The sequence below is a fragment of the Diceros bicornis genome, chromosome 35 (assembly GCF_020826845.1).
Source record: "Diceros bicornis minor isolate mBicDic1 chromosome 35, mDicBic1.mat.cur, whole genome shotgun sequence".
NCBI classification, from domain to species: Eukaryota; Metazoa; Chordata; class Mammalia; order Perissodactyla; family Rhinocerotidae; genus Diceros; species Diceros bicornis.
The window spans coordinates 27,477,323-27,483,004 of NC_080774.1; the positions used below are offsets into that span (position 1 = coordinate 27,477,323).

At 45.6% G+C, this 5,682-nt stretch overlaps 1 pseudogene; it reads right to left on the bottom strand.

Annotated features, from left to right (window-relative positions):
- Positions 1 to 3,156: 3,156 nt before the first annotated feature.
- LOC131398598 (Y-box-binding protein 1-like) lies at positions 3,157 to 3,860 on the bottom strand (annotated as a pseudogene).
- Between the last annotated feature and the right edge of the window lie 1,822 nt (positions 3,861 to 5,682).

Genomic DNA, 5,682 nt, shown 5'->3' on the forward strand with positions numbered 1-5,682 from the left:
GCATACAAGGATCTGCATTGTCCTTTACCCCGCACAGTGATCCAGAGTGTGGCTGTAGGTTGCTCAGCCTGTTCCGTATCCCTGGAGACTGGGATGTTTTCCAGTCTTTACACATCAAGCTGCAATGAGTGATCTGTGCCTGTGCCGTTTCTTGCTGGTGTAGGTGTGTAGAGGATGCCGGAAGTGGATGGCTGTGAGTCTGTAGATGTTGTCAGATTCCCTTCCGCCAGCAATATATGAGAATGCCTGTTTCCCCACAGCAGGGTGGGCTTCTGCCTTTAATCTGTTCATTTTTATATCCCCGGCCTATAGGTATCCACTTGGTAATTGTTGAATTAATACATTAATAGTTTACACATCAATGGAACCCAACCAATGCCTCTATCACTGTGCGCTTCTAAAACAAGTCCTGCCCCAAAGACGGCCTTGTGTGGAGAGAGGCCAGAATGTCCCTGGGACAGGACTTAGATGGTCCAAGTCAAGGTTCACTTGTTCACAGGTAGCTGAGGCTGATGGCTAATCATCTCAGCCTCAGTGACCCCTCCTGACCACTGTGGTAGCTTCCAAACTTTATAAAAAGTGTATAACTGTATAACTCACACTAACCTCTGCATTCTCCTTTTGTACAAGTTGGTTTTGAGGCTTCTCTTATTGGTCATTGCACAGCATGAAATCAAGCTGCTCAGAAAAATGTTTTTTAGAGGTGAAGTATTCCAAATGTAAAGGAAAAGTGTCTTCTATTAACGTCAGGTAAAAGGAAACTTCAGGATTAGAAGTTTGTTCATGTCATCATTTTTAGGAACTGTTCTTTTTTTTAGCAAAGGCTTTGTCTTGAAAAAGAAAAATACCACGATTAATACTTTCAGAAGAGCTCTTCAGCCATTGTTTGTTGGTATAATAGGGTCTTCTCAAGTTGAAAGGCCTAAATATGATTTTAAGAGTTCATAGTACTTAGTTGAACCAACTAAATTGAGAAACTTCAGGTGAGGGGAGGTGATGAGGAGTTGGTGTGAATTTAACCTAAAAGAACTTACACTGATCTTCTCTGAGACAATGTTGGCCATTGCAGTACTTTCCCTTTGTTATAAGAGGGTTTGTGTCTCAAGATGAATTGTAATGGAAATCCCAGCTGCAGAAATTTTGATTAAAATCCTACTTTATGCATCAGAGTCTCATCACAAAGTTGAGAACCTTCTGGAGAATTTGTCCCTGCCTGGAAGGGTAATTTTTTTCCTGCTCAGTATTGCAGTTTGGTTGGAACCAGAATTAGCCTATCAGCTGTGAATTAGCCCCTTGTCTTTCACTTATTAAGGAGGAAGCCAGAAACAGAGTTTCTAGGCTTCCAGACCATCACTCTTACGAGCTAGGAGATTACAGTGCTGGGTTAGGAAATCAGAAAGAACTTGAAGTAGTTTGAGACTTCTGAACTGTATTGTGATCATAATTACCTGATGGGAAAATAATACCCACGCTTAAAATCATCTGGATCCTGATGTGGCCATTTTCACTGCCTAGTTCATTTTTATTTTGGTTCTCTCTCCTTAAGTGAGCTCCAGTAGCAGGAAAAGGAATTAGTCTGTTTCATCTATGTTGTTGCATTTGTTGGCATGGAGTCATTCATAATATTCCTTTACCCTTTCAATATCTTAGTATCGGTAGTGACATCCTCTTTTTCATTCCTGATGTTGGTAATGTGTGTCTTCTCTCTCTCCGAATCACTTTGGCTAGGGGTTTATCAATGTGATTGTTCAGCTCAAAGAACCAGGTTTTGGTTTCACTGATTTTTCTCTTTTTTTCTCTCTCTGTTTTCTGTTTAGTTTATTTCTGCTCTTTGTTATTTCCTTCTTTCCTGCTTAATTTGGATATTTGCACTTTTTCTAGTTTCTTAAGGTAAAAGCTTAGGTCATTGATTTTGAAACTTTTGAATGACTTTCTGTGTCTGTGTTCATGAGGGATGCTGGTCTGTAGGTTCCTTGTACTGTCGTTGGTTTTGGTACCAGGTGATGCTGGCCTCATAGAGTGAGTTGGGAAGCATTCCTTTCTATTCTGTTTTCTGAAAGAGTTTTCTAGGGCATTGATTTTAGACCTTTCTAGCTTTTTCTGATATGAGTGATTTATATGTGTTTCCCTCTAAGCACTGCTTTAACTGCATCGCACAAATTTTTTTATGGCTTCATTTTCATTCCTGTCAAAATGCTTTCTAATTTCCCTTGTTATTAGTTTCCAAATACTTGGGGTGTTTTTCAGATATCTTTGTGTCACTGATTTCTAATTTAATTCTAACATTCAGAAAACATATTTTGTAGTATTTGAATTTTTTTGTTAAGAACTTTATTAACAGGTGCTTGCAGTTTGTTAAGTTTTTTGAAAATATCAAGTTGTGAACTTTTATCACAAATTAAAAATGAGGTTTTTAAAAGTTTAACTTGACCAGATACGAAACAATTTAAAAACATTTAAAGATGTATTGAGAAAAACTAGGCTTCATAAAAAAAATAAAACTTATTTGTCATGACCAAAAACCAAAAAGACATCTTTTTTTGTGTGTGTGTGTGAGGAAGATCAGCCCTGAGCTAACATCCATGCTAATCCTCCTCTTTTTGCTGAGGAAGACCGGCTCTGAGCTAACATCTATTGCCAATCCTCCTCCTTTTTTTTTCCACACCAAAGCCGCAGTAGATAGTTGTACGTCATAGTGGCACGTCCTTCTAGTTGCTGTATGTGGGACTCGGCCTCAGCATGGCCGGAGAAGCGGTGCCTCGGAGCGCACCCAGGATCCGAACCTGGGCCGCCAGTAGCGGAGCGCGTGCACTTAACCGCTAAGCCACGGGGCCGGCCCAAAGAGACATCTTTAGATAGAATAATGAAAGTCCCGTGCTGCATAGATGAACAGATAGTTCGTTATCTGGTCAAGAGGGAAAAAGCAGGCACTTAAGGTCTTCAGCTCCCATCTTTTGTTCATTTCTTATTGCTGGAATTTCATGTGCGTTTCTTCTTGTTGGATGACTAAAGCAGATGGTGGAGGGATGGTGAGCGTGCGTTTCCTCAGCCCGCCCGGCTCAGCCTCGGGAGGGGAGGAGTTCTCTGCTGGTGGATCAGCTGCTCTTGTCTCTGCCATCGTCTGGTTTAAGGTTTTCTTGGCATCTGTGTTGGTCATTGAAGGCGCGGCAGTGCTGATGTTGAGGTGGCTGCTTACGTTAGGTCTCAGCTCCTTGACTTTCCTGATCTTCATGGCCGTCCTCTCTGGGCTGTCTTTGGCCAGGAGGGCCCCTGTGGAATTGTGGGCTACACCCTGATACAGCTTCTGTCTCACTGGTCTCCCTTGTTCTCCTGCACGCTGGTTGTCAGTCCCCTTCATCACTCCTCCCTGCACAGGAGGGCTGGAACATTCTGTTGTCACCCATAGGGTCTCTGCATGTAGTAAGGTGGGGACCGTGGCCTACGTCGGGCCGGCGCTGTGGGGCCTGGCCTTTGGGAGCACTCTCTGGTCCCTGTTCTTTCCCTGTTGTCACTATTCTGCTAATTCTGCTGGTGGTTGTGTGGAGGACCCCTGTGACATGGAGAGCGTCTGTGAGGGTCCTGATCTGCTGAATGTCTACTATCTTGCACTGCAGCTCCCCCAGGGCCTGTCACACTTGCTGCCTCTGCACCTTTCTCCTTCCGCAGCGTCAGACTGCATAGTCTCCCGTCTCCTGCACTGCGAATGTCCTCCCTGGGGTTCTTCCTCTTTGTGGCGGTCTGTGTACATCTTCCTGGGTGTCCTTCCTGTTGATGAAACCATATCCATTTTGTACATTGAACATTTTACTGTTCCCCAAACCTTTGTTACGCTTACCCTCTTGTGCCTGCGCCCTCTCCATGGTGCTGGGCTTGGTGTTGGCAGCACTGGGGGCAGGGACAGCTGAGGGTCTTGGCTCGGGGTGTGGTGATGTTGACTGGGCCGGCTCGCCACTCAAGTGTGCAGTGATGGAGCATGGAGCTAGGGGTGGCAGCAGGGCTCTCAGTGCTCTCCGGGGTCTGCTCTTCCCTCCCACCACTGATCAAACTCTAATTTGGATTATGTGAGATTTGTTGAGACTTGTCTTAGGTTGGTGGAGAATGTGATCTCTTTTGGCAGATGTCCCCTGTGCACGTGAGAAGAACGTGTATTCTGCTGCGTTGGGGGGAGTGTTCTATGGTGTCAGTCAGGTCAGTGTGGTTGACAGTGCCGGCCAGGTCCTCTGTGTCCTTACTGATTTCTGTCTGGTTGTTCACTCAGTTATGGAGAGAGTGTTGAATCTTTGATTGTGGATCGCCTCTTTCTCCTTTCAGTTCTGTCGGTTTTTCTTCGTGTATTTTGAAGCTCTGTGTCTAGAAGCTATGATTCTAATGATAAATAACCATTAAAGACTGTTCTGCCTTACTGGTGAATTGGCCCCTTTATTATTATAAAGTGACCCTCTTTCCCTGGTAAAATTCTTTGCTTTGAAAGCAACAGTGTTGTCCTGGCCTGCGCTCCACCCTACCTGGACCTAGACACCACATGAACGCACTCCTCCCTGCAAGGTCCCTGCAGGGAGGTGCTGTCTGGTGGGGCCTGCCCCCGACCCCCAACCAGAGGCCTGCTGGGCATCACAGAACGCCAGAACTGAGAGACCCTGAGTTACCACTAGTCCAGCCCCCCAGACATGGGCTCGAGCCCACTGTGGCGCTCTTGGAGAAGCAAGAGATGAGGGGCGGAGCGGGAGGCCCCAGGCTCATCACCTGGTCCCTGAGTGCTGGAGCAAATGGTCGCTGCCCCCTCCATGTGCCCGTGTGCCCCCACGCCCACCCCTGCTGCCCGGCCTCATCCAGAGCAGAGTTTCCTCCAAACCTGCTTGGAGGATGCCTGACAGGGCTGGTCCGTCCATCCCAGCCTCCCGTCTCCCAGACCAAGACCAGTCTGCGTGCTCAGAATGTGCTGACAGCAGAAAACAAATACCAGAGAATAAAAACTGCCCTGTTCCTATAACCACTCTCGCTTTCCTTTGGTGTAGCCTTGGCATGCTGTGTCTTTCTCCATCTTTACTTTTACCCTGTCTCTGGGCCTCTTGTAGTTAGAGTTAGGTCTTGCTTTTTTTGTCCATCTGGTAATCCGCCTTTTATTAGGTAATTACATTTAATTTGTAAGGACGTTAATGTGACTATTGGCTCCTGTTTCCCCCTTTTTTCTGCCTTCTTTTGGGCTAATTATTGGTATGATTCCACTTGATCCCTGTATTAGCTTCTTGGCTCTTCCACTTCACTTTGTTTTTCATGGTTGCTGTGAGGATGACCGCCTACATCTTCTGTTCGTGCCAGTCCACCTTCAGTGACGCTGTGCCGCCTCACGACGGTCCCCTTCCGTTTCCCCTTCTTGGCCTCGGTGATGTTATTGGTCATATTTTACTTTTACCTGAGTTATAAACCCCACAATAAATCATTCTTTTTGCTTTCACATTCAATTATATTTTTAAATGTGGTGAAAGTCTTTGCTGTTTGCCCACGTTGAGCAGCCGAGGTGACCGTCATTCCTGTGTGTGATCCCAGTTGTCCATCTTGTGCTGTTCTCCTGCTGCCTGGAGGGATTCCCTTCACACCTCTTGTGGTAGTGACCTGCCAATGATTAATTCTCTCAGTGTTTGAATGTCTGGAAAAGTCTATTTTTTTATACAGTCTTATTGA